We start from the raw sequence: 16,732 nt of genomic DNA, 5'->3' as shown, positions 1-16,732 counted from the left end.
GCTGGCTATTGAGTTTAAAGTACAATTCAAACTTAACTTTTCCTAATTGCAAGTATAGCTTTTTATCTACTTTATAATGATACATCTAAGTAAAATCCGAATGGGTCTCAGGCCTTGCATACACTGCTCGAGAGCATTAAATTAGTTTATTTAAAAGTTATTTTATTCTACCTCTTTTTTAAAAAAAAATTTGTCTCAATTACACATAACAATAATTTCAAACTTTTTTAAAATTTTGAGTTCCCAATTTTCTCCCTCTTACCTCACCATCTTCCCTGATTAGAAGGTTAACAATTTTATACAGGTGATACATGTGTAGTTATGCGAAACATATATCCATACTAATCATGTTGCGAGAGAAAATACAGACCCACTCCAAAAACAACAATGATTGCAACAATGATTGCAACAATGATCAAGATTTTTAAAAGTATGTTTTCATTTGAATTCAGATTCTATCAGTTCTTTCTCTGGAGATGAATAACATTTTTCATCATAAGTCCTTTGGAATTAACTTGGATCATTTTATTGCTGATAAAAGCTAAAGCACTCCAAGTTGATTACCTCACAACAATGCATTTACTATGTGCAGTATTCTCCTGATTCTCCTTATTTCACTTTTCATCAGTTCATGTATGTCTTTCCAGGGTTTTCTGAAAGCACCTTGCTCATTATTTTTATAGCACAATAGTATTCCTTCACAAATATGCCCTTAATTTCCATTTCTTTGCTAGAACAAAAAGAGCTGCTATAAATGTTTCTGTGAGCATATGTCCTTTTTCTTTTCCTTTTTTTAATCTTTTTGAGATGCAGACCTAGTAGTGCAATATTGCTGGGTCAAAGAATATACATAGTTTTATATGCCTTTGTGCAGAGTTCCAAATTGCTCTCCAGAATGGATGAATTAGTGCAAAACTCCACATTAGTGTCTCAATTTTTCCACATCCCCTCCAACATTTATCAATTGTTTTTTCTGTCATATTAGTCAATTGGACAGGTATGGGATGGCACCCCAGAGTTGTTTAAATTTGCATTTCTCTAATCAATAGTGATTTAGAGCATTTTGTCATATAACTATAGATAGCTTTGATTAATTTTCCTGAAAACTACTTTCCACATTCTTTGGCTATCAATTAGTGGATGGCTTATATGGTTATAAATCTGATCAGTTGTCAATATATTTGAGACATGCCTGTCTTGAGTCTTGTATTTGAAAGTCAAATTGTATATTCAGTTGGTCTGTTCTTCAGAAATGCTGGAAAGTCTTTTTCATTGAATATTCATTTTTCCCCTGAAGAATTATATTCACTTTTGCTGGAAAGGTTATTCTTCATTGTAATCCTATCTCCTTTGCCTTCTGGAAAATCATATTCCAAACCTTCTGATTCTTTAATCAAGAGCTGCTAAATCTTGTGTTAACCTGACTCCATGATATGTGAATTGTTACTTCCTGGCTGTTATCACCTTCTTGACTTGGGAGCTCCAGAATTTGTCCATTATATTTTGGCCAATATATAAGTATTTTTATGTTGGGATTTCTTTTAGGAAGTGATTAGTAGGGGCAGCTAGGTGGCACAGTAGCTAGAGCACCGGCCCTGGGGTCAGGAGTACCTGAGTTCAAATCCAGCCTCAGATACTTAACATTTACTAGCTGTGTGACCCTGGGCAAGTCACTTAACCCCAATTGCCTCACTTAAAAAAAAAAAAGGAAGTGATTAGTAGAGCCCTTTAATGCTTATTTTACCCTCTGGTTCTAGAACAACATGATAAATTTCTGTGATAATTTCTTGAAAGATGATGTCTAGGCTCTTTCTTATATTGTGGCTTTCAGGTCCAATATTTCCTAAATTATCTCTGTTCAATCTTTTTTTCCCCAGGTCATTTGTTTTTACAATAAGGTTTTTTATTTGCCTTCTTTTTTTTTCCATTATTTTGATTTTGTTTGGTTGTTTCATCATATCTCATGGAGTCATTAGCCTGCACTTGCCCAATTCTAATTTTTAAGGAATTGTTATTCTCATTAACTTTTCTCTTTTTCAGTGTGGCCTATTCTGCATTTTAAGAAGTTATTTTCTTCAGTGAATTTTTGTATATATTTTTTCCATTTGGCAAATTCTGGTTTTTAAGGCATTCTTCTCCTCACTGGATTTCTGTGCCTCTTTTGCCCATTTGACCTCTTTGGATTTTTCAGGTGTTATTTTCTTTTGCATTTTTTGTGCCTCCTTTGCCAAGCTATTGAATCCTTTTTTCATAATTTTCTTACATCATTCTCATTTACTTTCCCATTTCTCTTATTTGATTTTTAAAAATCCATTTTAAGCTCTTCCAGGAATTATTTTTGTGACTGATATCAATTCACATTTTTCTTTGAGGCTTTGGGTGTAATGTAAAATGTGTGTGTTATCCCAAGTTTGTCTTTTGAACTTCACTGTCACTATAGTAACTTTATATGGTCAGGTGTTTTTACAGTGTTTGTTCATTTCCCCAGGCTATTTCTTGACATTTGACTTATATGTTAAAGAAGTGGAAGGAGCACTGTACCAAGCTTCAGGATTTTTGTGCAGCTATATGCAGATTTGGTTCTTGGCGGGGGGGTCTGTAAATTTTCAGTTTTTCCAAGGAAGAATGAGAAATGTGTTTACTATTTCCCTGACCTATTATGTGTCTGTGAGGCACCAGAAACTATCTTTTCCACCCTGGAATTGTGTCCCAGGTTCTTGCTCCCCTGAAGCTACAAGTTCTGGTATGCTAGTGCTCCTACTCCTGCCTCTGGGGCTACAAACCAGGACTGTGAATCTGTGTATTAGTAATGAAACAGAATCCTGAACCCTGTGGCAGCAAAGGGACCTCTATCATCTTCTTCTGACCCATTGTCCAACTCCCTTACCATCTGTGGGTTGAGATCTCTGGAAGCCATTGCTGCTGATTCAGTTGCCTCCAAGGCTTGCCACTAGATTACTGAGGCATGTCCTGCTACTGTCTTAAAGAGTCATTGCATGTGCTAGACTATATGATAATCTTAACCCCTGCAAGAGACCTTTTATGTCAACCCTCTAAGTTGTTTTGGACTGAAGATTTTTCACCCCATCCTTTTGGGGTTCTGCAACTTCAAAATTAACTTTGAAGCATTATTTAAAGATGTTTAGAGGGGAATTTGGGAGGTGAATTCATTCCTTTTCTCTATCATCTTGGCTTCAGTCCCAATCCCAATTTCATTCTGGATACTCTCTCCTTCCTTGAAAGCTGTGTCACTGTTCTCTCTTGGTTCTTTGCCTCCCTGTCTGATCACTCCTCATTTCCCCCTACTGGTTTGTAACTTGCATTGGTCTTTATCTTAAAGTGATAAAACTAGTCTCGCTTGGGAAACCAGAAAAAGCCCTGGAATTGCAAGGTAAATGCTTTCCTTTTAACTACTACTTTTGCTACTGATATTGTTAAGGGCTAAAATTCTAGCTAAACTATCTAAAATATCTAATGAGTGGTCACCAATAAATTATAAGCTTTAGCAAGAGTTAGACTTTTAAACATTTATTAAGGAGAATAAGAATTTCATAAAGAGAGAGAGAAAGGCCTAGATTCCTATCTATTAAAGGGACAGTGCATTTCTAGCTCCCCTCTCCACCAGCGTCCTCAGGAAAAGAGAGAGAGCCAGAGTGCCAGGTTCCTCCCTTCTTCCTCCCTTCTTCCTCCCAGAAGCAGACGTCACTTCCTGATGCCAAAGAAAAGACTCCTGGTCTTGCCCTCAAAGACCTTCACTTCATCGCAGAGCTTTTCTACAGTAAGTCTCCAGGAGGTGGCGTCATTCCAATCATTAAAATATGCAAAGAAAGTATAAAGTATTAAAGAGAAAAGAGAGGAAGACCCAAACTGAATCATTGGTAAGAGCTTCCAATTAGTGGAGTAGAGGATCACAGCTTTGTCATCATCCTACTTATTACATCATTACTTGCTCTACTACTGTACAATTTCAAAACCTATACCCAATAAGTATAATCTTCTTCCAAAGTTCTGCCCTCAGTCTACCTGTTTTCTGTCCTCATACTATTATTTTTAACAAACCTGTTTAGTTCCCATTGATTTAATTATAATTAATTTAACATTAATTTTAAATTAATTTAAATTTAAGCATATACAAATATATTTACTATATAATATTTAATATATTGTATTATGAATAATTTTAATTAATTTCATTAATATTTATAATTAGATATGGATCATCAGCATAGAGATGAGAAAGAGGTTAGGAATATATATCTACGTATGTATATATAGGTGTATGTGTATGCCTGTATGCATATTCCTCTGTGTATAGATATATGTATGTACATATTCACATATAAATATATGTCTATTCCTAACATATACATGTATGCATGCACATGCACAGACACACATAATACACATACACATATACATATACATGTATATATATTCCTAACCTCTTTCCTGAAATCTAGTTCTTTATCACTCACGGCCTGTGGAGACTGAAACTGAGATGGTTCATAGGCATACCAAGTTTAAGAGTCATAATTGTGTTTTCCATCAAATGTATCTCATTTGCTAATTTTTTATTTCCTTAAAAGGTACCAGCAATTTCAGTCATTCAGGTTAATAAATTTGGATGTTTCCTTGAACCTTCTCTATCACTCAACCATATACTCCCACCAAATGCAATGAGTTGTCAAATCTCATCAATTCTTATTCTATAATCTCTTTCTGTCATTCCTCTATTCTCTACACTCACATGATGCCCACCATATTTAAATACCTTATCACCTCTTGCCTAAATGAAATTAGCTATTAATTGGTCCCAAGAGAAGGGAAATTTCTTATGGAAATTTCTTTATCTGGTGTATGCCTAGGTGGAACTTAGTAAATGATGTTTGAATAAATAGTCCCCTTCTTCCTGTCTCTCCTCTCCATAAGCTGTCCTCCACATGCCTAAAGGACAGATTTGATCATGTATTCCTCTACTCCAAATTCTTCAATTATCCTTATTGTCTAGGATAAAATCAAAACTCATCAATCTGGCATTTAAAGTCCTCAACAATCTGTTTCCTACTAAACTTTTCTGGCTTTATTTTTCATTGCTCTTCTTTATTCATCCTCCATTCCACCCCAAATGGGCTAATAATAACTGTTCCCTCTTCCATCCCTGTATCTTTGCCAAAATGTTTCCTAGTAGTGTGCTGATTTTCATCACTTCTGCATCTTAGAGGCCATAGCTTCCAGATTTAGGTGAAGATGGAAAAGTAAAAAGCTTTACAGGATGTGATGTTTCACAATATACTTCAGTAAGTATCTCAAAAGGTCACCAGATCAAATAATGATCAATAAATCTAAAGTGAAATAGTAGTGCCTTCATTTAGCCCAGGATTAAACAAAGACATCTAGAAGTATGCAGGAATTAGGAAAAGAAACCTGGTAGAGAAGACAGCACTAGTTCAGGTATAAATACCAAAATTCTGCCAGCCTTCTGTCCAGAGCTGCTCCAAGGGCCCTTGAAGCCTATAGCACAAAGATGGTTTATAATAATAGTAGCAACTAACATTTATGTAGTGCTTACTATGTACCAGGAACTGTGCTAAATGCTTTAAAAGTATTATCTTATTTGATCTTTATAACAATTCTCAAAGATAAGTACTGTTATTATGTAATTTTTACATATGAGGAAACTCAGGCAAACAGGAGTTAAGTGACTTGCCCAGGTTCTCCTAGCCAGTATATGTCAGAGATCAGATTTTTACTCAGGTCTTTCTGACTCTAAACTCAGAGCTCTACACACTGCATCACCAACCTATTCCAAAATATCTACAAAGGAGTATAAGTCTACTTATGTGCATACACTAGAGAGGGAAGAAACTGACAGAATTTGGACAAAGAATATTCTAGAGTGGGGGAAAAGAAGAACATGGTATTTTGACTCGGGACAATATGGGTGTGGGGGAATAATACAGGTCAACATATAAACACAGGCACACCAGGGAATATAGAGTCCAGTGGAAGGAGGCCAGGAACTTAAGTACAATAAAATTCATTCTTATCATCCCATCTAAGTGTGTGGGAAGGAATAGAGTCTGACCCTTTTACAAAATCTCAAACTAGAAAACTGATTTCAGTTAGAGCTATGAGTAAACAGAAGACCCAAATCACAATGAAGAAACACAATGGCCCAAGAGATGTAGATAGATAAATAGATTAGACAGACCGAATAGATTAGTGAGATTAGATAGATAGATAGTAATTTGGCTTAAAGAACTAAAAGTATGTGGATGAAATGAAGTAAGAATTAAAATTGAAGTAAAAATTCTGGAAGAAATAAATAGAAGGATGAATAGATTATTTAAAGCTATTTAAATAGCTTAAATTTAAGATTTAAAAATTTAAAATTAATTTTTTAAAAATTATATATAAAACAGAAAGTAGAAAACCTTACCCAAGTAGATGACTATCAAAAATCAATAATAAATGTACTTAGAAAAACCTAAATGGCTTAAGAAACCTGATAGGAAGTTATAGGACATGCCAAAAACTGAGAGAAGGACAAATAAGGTAACTATTGTCAATACCAACTAACTGATATGGGAAAGAGGCAAGAAGAAATTACTAAAAATTACTTAAGAATAATCTTATTCGGGGCAGCTAGAAGGCGCAGTGGATAGAGCACCGGCCCTGGATTCAGGAGGACCTGAGTTCAAATCTGGCCGCACACATTTAACACTTCCTAGCTGTGTGACACTGGGCAAATCACTTAACCCCAATTGCCTCACCAAAAAAAAAAAGAAAAGAATAATCTTTTTCCCTGACAACCATGAACAAATAAAAAATTTGAATGCCACGTTTCAAGAAATCTTAAATGAAAAACCATTATATGTGTGTATGCATATGTATGCATATATATAATATGTGTATACATATACATGCATGTGTATACACAAGTGCATGTACATGTATATGTATTGTATATACATGAATAAACATACATGTGTGTGTATTTTATATGCATTTACATATGTATATGTATGTTATATATGCATATGTCTGTGTGTATCCAGACAACAAAATTAATAACAAAGAATCTACCAGGTACCTTCTGGAAGAAACTTTAAATTAAAAGCTCTGAATTATGTCAAAGTCAAAATACAAAGTTTTTAAGTTGAGGGGAAAAAGAGCATAAGATCAGAAAGAAAGAGTTCAAGTACAAAGGAGTCACATTCAAGATTAAATAAGACTTGCTAGTAATTAATCTGAAAGAGAAAATATCTTGGAATATAATTTCAAAAGGCAAAAGGAAAGGACTTAAAACCAGGGATAATTTTTCCTTCAATACCAAATATAATCCTAGAGGGGGAAAAAGAACCCTTATTAGATGATTTTCAAGCCTTACTAATGAAATGATTAAACCTAAATAAAAACTTTGAAATGTGATCATGAGTCAAGAGAACCCTCCAAAAGTGATACATTTGATTAATTAGAAGTAGACAAAAATGATGAAGTATCACAGTATAATAGGGTGAAATAAATTTGTCCTTTCAGAATCTTATGTCATAAAAACTTTTGATTTAAAGTACTCAAATAAAGAAACATACATTTCTTAATACTTTAGGACCTTGAAGAATAACATCAACACAGCATAGCCATTTTATAAATCCCATTTTATTGAATTGATCAAAAAATGATCAGGGTTGCTTTGGGATTTCTCTAAGTCGGATTGAGCTAATACACCATTTAAGAAATTGTTTATATTACTGGGCAGATTTTGTAAAGGTTAATAGTAATGAGAATAGATGATTCTTTTTTGATCTTGTTTAGTTCACCAATGCAATACAAAAAAAAAAAATCCACTTTTCACATGCTTGCCTATTATCTACCAGGCAAAAAACAGCATGGAAAAGTGCATAAACTGCCAACTTTAAAGCTAAAAAGTTCTGCTCTGAAACCTATTCAGTGAATGACCATTAGAAAACTATTTTATGTTTCAATATCCTCATCAAGTGTTAGAGACACCAAGTGACAGATCAGCTAACAATCTACCTTTGTGAGCCAAGTTCTCATACTTGAAAGTTTGCCATGTTGAAGAAATTAGAGGTCTATTTCTGCCTCCCCACAATATTGAAAGGCACTCTTGTAGGTATTAGGGAAATATAAAGTTAACAAAACAAGTCTTCCCTTCAAGGAGCTTAGAACTTACTCAAGGACTAGATATAATTCTCTCTGTATGTGTACATATTCATATCTCCAATGCTTAGAACTGTATCTGGCACATAGGTGCTCAATAAATGTTTATTGATTATTGACATAAGGAAAACATAAATACAAAAAGGAGAGAATGTAGTCAACAGTGATTACATCAAATAATGCACTATAATTAAAAAAAAAACTTCATTAATTTCTTTTTGTACTTGGAGTTTTAGATTCTACCCAGCGTGGGAGTGGGAGGAATTGAAACTGATAGAACTCTGACAAAGGATGTTCTGGGTTCAGGAAGGGAGAAAGACCAAGTTATTTTGCTCAAAACAATGATGATGGTGGTGGTGAGTAATGTTGATAATGACTAGTATATAAACACAAAAACACCAGGGAATGTAGAAGCCAGGAACTTGAAATCAGAATCAAACAGCTTCTAATCATCCCATTAGAGAATGTAGAAAGGGTAGATTTCTAGATAAGTCATAAAGAACTCTTTACTTGACAAAAATTATATTGAACTATTCCTTAGAGCTTACCTATAGTAAACAAAGTACAATTGTTTATAATGATTATATACACATACTCTTATATATACACATACATATCATATGTGTACATATAAAACTCCACTTTATTATAAATTTAAAAAATAATAGTTATTCTTATTGATGTCTTTGAAGTCAGTTTGTATAGATGGTGGTCTTGCCTACTGACCATTTTTTTTAGGATCATTGATTATACTAGAATATTTTAATTATTTTTCATTATTAAATATCAAAATCTGTGCAATGTCACAAGAGGATACAATTCAAGAAGCTAACCCTGTCATCCTTTTCAAAACCAATGGATTTCTTAGCATCATCTGAGACCTAGAAGAGCAGAACATAAAAGATAAAATTGATTTGAAAAGAATAAACCCTAATTTAACAAGAGCAAAATGGAATAAAAATGGGGGTGGGTGGGAGGGACTAGTTTGAAAGGTAATTGAGGTTTTCTTCAATGATTAAATTCAACAACCTTTAGGGAAGCTAGGTGGCATAGTGGATAGAGCACTGGCCCTGGATTCAGGAGGACCTGAGTTCAAATTTGACCTCAGACCCTTGACACTTGCTAGCTGTGTGACCCTGGGCAAGTCACATAACCCCCGTTGCCTCTCAAAAAAAACCAAAAACCAAAAACCAAAAAACAACAACAACAACAACAAAAATTAACAAGCTTTTAATTAATTACCTAATAAGTGGAAAATACTTTGTCAGGTACTAAACATACAAAGATAAAGTAAAAACAGTTCATGTTCTCAGGGCACTCACAGTCTATAGGGGAGGAACTCATCATAAGCTTATAAAATGAAGGAAAATTGGAAATCATTTAAGTTAACCCTATTATTTTAAAAATGCAGAAATGGAGGCTCTTAAAGGTTAATTGCCTTGTCTTTAGTCAATAAACATTTATTTGGCACTTCTTATATGCCAGTCACTGTTTTCAAGTCTGGTAAAACAAACATAAGCACAAAGAAAGATAGCCTGTGCCCTCAAGGCTCTTACATTCTAAGGAAACAATAAATAAATGAAAGTTGAAAAACTGGAGGTAAAGGGATGAAGGTACTTGATGAAGGTGCAACCTTGGGGATTCAGGAATGTATTGTTGAATGGAAAGAGGCCATGATTGGCCTGTACTTCCTGTTTAAAATGGAGATTCAGAGAGGAACCAGCCAATCAGAGGGAGAGGTGATTTTCAATATGAGAAGTAGTCAAAGAGTTGAATGAGCTTCCAGGTTTAAGGAATTTCCCTTGCATAATACTCAAAATCCTAGGAATGACAGAAGTAGAGCCTGGAGACAAAATATAGTCATATAGATACTAAGTAGTGGAACCAACTTTGAACCTTAATTCTCTATTTCCAAATCCAGAATTTTCTATAGTACCACACTACTACTCAATATATGAACAGATAAATGAATGCAACATAATTTGAGGAGAAAGGAAATATTGACATCTGCTGGGGGTGGGGGTGGGAGTGAAGTACCATGGCAGCTGGGGATCTGAAAACGTTTTCTTTATTTACTGAGTGGTGCCTGAATAGAGTTTTCAAGGAAGTTAAGGAGTCTAAGATGCACAGGTAAGATGACCTAGTCTAAACCCCTCATTTTACAGAGTAAACTTAGACCCCATATAGAATTGATTTGCAGAAACTGACTGGAACCCAGGAATCCAGTTTTCCCATCCAAATTTCTAGGCAAAAGACTAATTCCTAGTTAAGGTATCATTCAGGTACCTGGAAGTGAAAAGCATAAAGGATTTTCAGTCAAAATGAGATGTCAACTTTTGGGTGGTAGAAAAATATTGGATTGGGAATCTTTTAACTGAATCTCACATCAGAGTATTCCCAGAGTGGTGAAGATTTGAGAGAATTTAAGTAGTCACTGGTAGCATATTCCTTCCACTAAAGAGAATCATTTCTGCTCTGGAAAATAAGGCAGTCAATCAAAGCAAAATACCAGCAATGAAAGGGCTGGAACATAGCAGATGCAAGTTAAATGCTTACTTGTTTGCTTGATTTTTGTCAACACTATCAGCATAGTGATATTACTGCCTTAGACCTAGAGTTATCCAAAAAAACACCTTAGCCACTATTCTGACAATGTCAGCAAATAGGTTGTCTTTCTAGGATAACATTTTATAAATAAGGGAATATAGAAAAGAGCATAGAAAGAGTGTTAGAAATGGAGTTGGATAGGGCAGCTAGGTGGCGCAGTGGATAGAGCACTGGCCCTGGAGTCAGGAGGACCTGAGTTCAAATCCGGCCTCAGACACTTAATACTTACTAGCTGTGTGACCTTGGGCAAGTCACTTAACCCCAATTGCCTCACTAAAAAAAAAATGGAGTTGGAAGATCAAAACTGGAATTCTGTTTTTGCTATTTAGTGTCTTTATGATACTGGGCAAGTCACTTCTCTGTTTCTAGTAATAATTTCTTCATCTGTATAATGAGGGACTTTATTAAATATTTTCATTGATCCCCTCTATCTCTAAATTTATGATCCTATGAAATACAACTTTACTGAGCTAAGCTACAATGTTGGTTGCCTCTATTAACTATTTTCCTTAGAGTTTTAGTGGTATCACACATACACACATACATATATAAATATACTTACACATGTACATTTATATGGAATAGATGTGGCATATATTGTGTTTATAGACATTTGTGTACATATATACCTATACCTATACTCATATCCATGCCTATGCCTAAGCCTACACTTGTATATACATATATGTGTGTGTCTGGGAATGAGATCATGGTGGAATGTCTATATGAAAGGAAAACTACATTGGAAGCAGTGGTTCCATGAATACTGTCTTTTCTATACTGAAGTTACTTTATTCCCACATTAGCCATACAGATCCTTAATAGACAACATTCATTTCATGTTGAATATTTTTAACTTTATAAATATTCGCTGTTGCTTTGACTATTAAAAGCTAATAATTGATAAGCAGGTACAATAATCAATATGAGAAAATGAAAACACTCCCGATTTTTTCTCTCCATAAGCCACAAGAGACAACATTTGACTTAGTGGATGACCTACCAATTCACTGGTAATAATTCTTTGGTCAAGGCACAATATCAATAGACAATTGTTTCAATAATCTTAGCCATGAATCAAAATTTGCTATGGCATCATTAGCACTGGCATAATCCCTCTTTATCTTTCCTTCCTCCTTCTCTTCCTCCTCTTTTTCTTCCCCCTCTTCCTCCTCTTCATCACCCACTCAAAGCCCAACCAATCATCCATGTCATAAAAGGAGGCAACAGCAAAAGAAGGGAAGAGTAGGTAGCATGATTCAATGGGTATCAATCATGTTCTCTAAGGCCAATATGGTTGCACTGAAGACCTAACCAGATACCTGAACTACTCTCCCATTACAAAGGTTAGTATGGTGGTCCAAATTATGAAATTTCTCTTATGAATATAAGAAAGTTGGTGGCATAGCGTCACATATTGACTCCAGTCAAAACTATCATGACTTGGTATGAAGAATATCAATGTTGAGTTGTCTTTCTTCTGTTCTGGTACTACAAGAAGAAAAAAATTGGATGTCAGGATGAAGCAGAAATATCAATATTCTACTTCCTATAAATTTTGTGGTACAGATGGAATTATCCCTTAATATGACAAACTATGAGTATGCATGGTTATGGAATAAAGACTTGAATATTTTCTTTATTAGTCAGTACTATATCATAAAAAATTGTTAAGAGAGTTTATTAGATAGATAACATATTGCTTTATGTCAATAATATACTTAGGGTCAAGGCAAATTTGGTATATTTCCAACTAGTACAGAGCAATGGTCAGTCATAGAAGATGCCAAGGTCATCCATTGCATCCGGGGTCTTTGCCAGTCATCCTGAAATTTGTCTTGTTACTGGACTTTGATGATTGTGGAAGAGGAAGTAAAGTTGATGACTGTGGAAATCTGCCTCACTTAAATACAACAAACCAGTCAAGACATCAACCTATGATATTATCATTCCTCTTTGAAAATGAAGGACAAATGATACCTTAAACTTGGAATGTCTTTCTTTCTTTGTACAGGATATCCCTAGATCTAGCATTCTTTTTCTCCTCACCTCTGCTGTTCAGAATTCCTTGCTTCCTTCAAAGTTTATCCCAAGTCCCACAACCTACACTAGGCCTTTTACTAATCCTCGAAGTTACTAGTGACTCCCTTCTAGCAAAAATAAATAAATAAATAAACAAACAAATAAATGAATAAATAAGCAAATAAGTAAGTAAATAAATAGTTTGTATATGCTTTTTATATATTTTATATTTATGTAGCATGGACAGTAAATGTTGTTTTCCCACAATAATAGTAGCCTCTTCAAAGGGAGGGGCTGTATCATTTTTTTTTAAATTTGTATCTCTAGCACCTACTTCAGAAGGTCCATAAAAAATCAATTGATATATACCTATCAATTAAATGAGTTATATATCTGAGCTATGTTAGTGAAGATCAAACAGGAAAAATTAATTTGTATTTTCTAAATATTACTGAATGGTATTTAAGAACTAGGCTAAGATCCATACCAAGAAAGAAAAATTAGAAAATTTTTGAATCATGATTCCATTCATACTTTTGTTATGAAGGAAAACTATTCATTAGGTAGCATTAATAGCTGCTTTAATTATAGGTGTCAGGATGACAACATTTTTACTTAGGCTGATTTTATAATGTGTAAGCAGGTTACCATGGTCACCAATGGTTTTAGCCAAAAGGAGTATACATTATTTTATACAAACTATGACCTTTGACAACAGGTGTGTGAAGAGAACCCACATCGATGCATTTTCTAATTGTTATTTTCTACTGTGGTTATCAGATGATGTTACATCTTGAGGCAAATACAGTGGGTAAAAAAATAGAAGACATCAATTTTCCTTACAATATGGAAAGAAATATAATTTTTGAATTTTAATTTTTATCCGTTTTGCCATCAGTACAATTCTTATATCCCAGGATCAGGAGTATATTTTATTTACATCTCACTTCCTTCCATTTAGGATCTCCTATTGATTGTCTTTAGAGAATGTTAAGTACCCCAATGCATTCCTTCTTTCAGTGTTTTTCTGAGTTTGAATTAAGATCTCCTATAGTGATTTGCAAAATTGTTCAAAATTGACTCGAGGCATGTAAGAACCCTAAAGCTTCCAAGGGACATGGTGAAAACTAAAATCTGAATGCCTCCTGAAGGAAAACTGCACGTCAGGCCCATTACTCTGTATCATTGTAGCTTTTGTACTAATTATTTTTTAAAACAAAAAGAAAGTAACATTATACACATACACATATAGTTAAGTTCAATACTGTAGTACTTGTTGCAATCCTGGGAAAGTATATAAAATCAGAATTTATTAAAATTGAGAATATGTCCAGGTCTTTAAGCAAGTAGTAATTCTTTTTATACACCTTTAGGGGACATTTAAATAGTGCTTTTTAAAAAAAAATCACCATTTAAATACTACAATAAATTTGTAATGTTTAGTAAATCAATTTAGTTAAATTTCACAAAGATATCAAGTAAAATTTCACAACTTAAACATATAATGACCTTACTATATGTGCATGTAGATAGGTTGGTCAGACACTAGAGATTTAAAATCAACTAGGCCCAACTTGAACCAGAAGAAAAAAAAATGGACAAATTTATTGTTTGGAAATTACATAGCACTCTCAATAATACCAAACTGCTCCTTGCTGCAAATGTCTATCTCAATACCAGCATTCCCCTGGAGGTGATATACAGCAGTAACATATTTCTTGAATTAAATCAAACAGTGGAATATCATCTGAGTTGCAGAAGCTCCCTGTTTTCTCACTATGGGTCCTACTATTATTTAATATCAATTACATGTGTTTATTCAGGTTATTTCAAGAGTTTTCATTTAGATCTACTCATAATAACTGACATTTAACCTATGATAACCATCAAAAGAGATAAATCATTATTCCCAAGTCTATAAATCATAATGCCCAAGTCTATGGGTCCTCATAGGTAGTCTTTCAACTACTTCTACCTGAGCAAAGGTGCTCTTTTGGTCACTGGGTTTACTCTCCAAACTACAATGAATATTGGAGTATCCCTCCGTCAAAGGATCCCCTATGGATCCATTATGAGAACCTTGGTAAAATAGGTAGGAGCCACTAGTATCTAGCACCCTGTAATATATTTCATGTAGTCCCCTCCTATCCAAGTCACACTGACGCAGAAATAGAACTTCCTGTCTCCCTGTGTTTCTATTGCTAAAATAGCCTGTGGCTCAGTGAAACCATCCCAATAATCAATTGCTCAAATATGGATATAAAGATTGCCACGGAATGTGACAGTAGAAAAAAAAAAAACATGGCTCTGGAAACAGAGAATCTGGGTTCAAAAGCTGCCTCTGATGTTTTTTATATGTGTGATCATGGGCACTTCATCTCTGCAGATGATTTATTTAAACACCTTTGTACTCAGGTGTGGTTTTTTTAATCTGTAAAATAAAAGTGGTGGACTAGATGCCATCTGATGCTTCTTCTCCCACTAGATCAAGAATCCTAATGCTTAGATAAGTCCAAAAGACCAGGTGAGATAGGGGAACAACTAAATGGAATGGGGGACTTTCGGGGATGTCCAAAATTTTAAAAAGATTGAGGGACCCTTATATCCCCAGTCCTGATATAATTTAACTAAATACACCCTTATAAGCTTTCTAATAATATTTTCTTTTTAATCCCATGTTTCAAAAACAATACCCAAAGGCCCATACAGGAAAGAATAACATCACTTTCTGCCTGTGTAATATGGTATCTGTCACAGTGTCTATTCCCATCACCTCCAGAATGACCATTTCTGTGGATGGTGCTATTTCCATATGCAGTTGCTAGGATTGCCCCAAATTTCTATGTGTTTTCTTAGTTTCAACGGACTTTCCACTGGACTCTGTATACACGTTTGAGAGAGTATATCACAACCTTTTGGGGCAATATTTTCTATGACCTGTTCATAATATACCATTTTGGTAAAAATCCTTTCTAAAAAGCTCTTAAGGCTGCCTAACTAAAGGATTCTCAACTGATAATCTTGGGAAGGAAATCAGTGGGTACTCAGTAGAAGAGCATAAGAGAATCATCCCTGAAACCTCATGTATACCCTTAGCATCCTGAGTCACAGATGTAGCCAGCCTATCTTTGAGAGCCCTACTCATCAGTGATAGGAATTTGGATAAGCGTCTTCAGAATTTGAATGCCATACAAATATATTACACATAATATCTGAGTATCTAAGTATGATCATACAACCTTATAATGCATGAACATTTCATGGGTAAGGGATTTCATAATTAATATCAATACATACTTAAAATCTTCTCTTAATGGTTCAGATTATAAACATTCTGTGCCTTAGTAGTCAGTTTCATGAGTTAACAGAGTCATATAATTATAGATTGAAAGCTGGAAAGGAACATCACGATGATCCTGCTCATTCAATTATTTTATTTTCATAGTTGTTCAGTTATGTCAGTTGTGTCTAATTCTTTGTGATGTCATCCAGGGTTTTCTTGGCAAAGATGCTGGAGTAGTTTGCCTTTTCCTTCTCCAGTTCATTTTACAGAAGAGGAAACTGAGGTAAACAGAGTTAAGTGATTTGCGTGGGGTCACATAGCTAATAAGCATCTGAGGCCAGATTTGAACTCATGAAGATGAGTCTTCCTGACTCCAGGCCTGGCACACCATCCACTGCACCACCTACCTGTCCCATCTTATAGGCAAAATGAGACCCAAAGAGATTATATAACACCTCAAAGGCCACAGTTTAAGGGACAGAACCAGGTTTTTTAACCAAACACTTTTGATTCCAAAGCTGGTTGTCACTCCACTTTACTAAACTGGATCCAAATTTGTTATTATCCAATGAGTAGAACTCTGATGATGAGACGCTCCAAACATAGGCTGGTCCTCAGACAACAACCATATAGCCTCTT

The sequence above is a fragment of the Dromiciops gliroides genome, chromosome 4 (assembly GCF_019393635.1).
Source record: "Dromiciops gliroides isolate mDroGli1 chromosome 4, mDroGli1.pri, whole genome shotgun sequence".
NCBI classification, from domain to species: domain Eukaryota; kingdom Metazoa; phylum Chordata; class Mammalia; order Microbiotheria; family Microbiotheriidae; genus Dromiciops; species Dromiciops gliroides.
The sequence above is the reverse complement of the archived record's forward strand: the minus strand, read 5'-3'. Positions refer to the sequence as shown.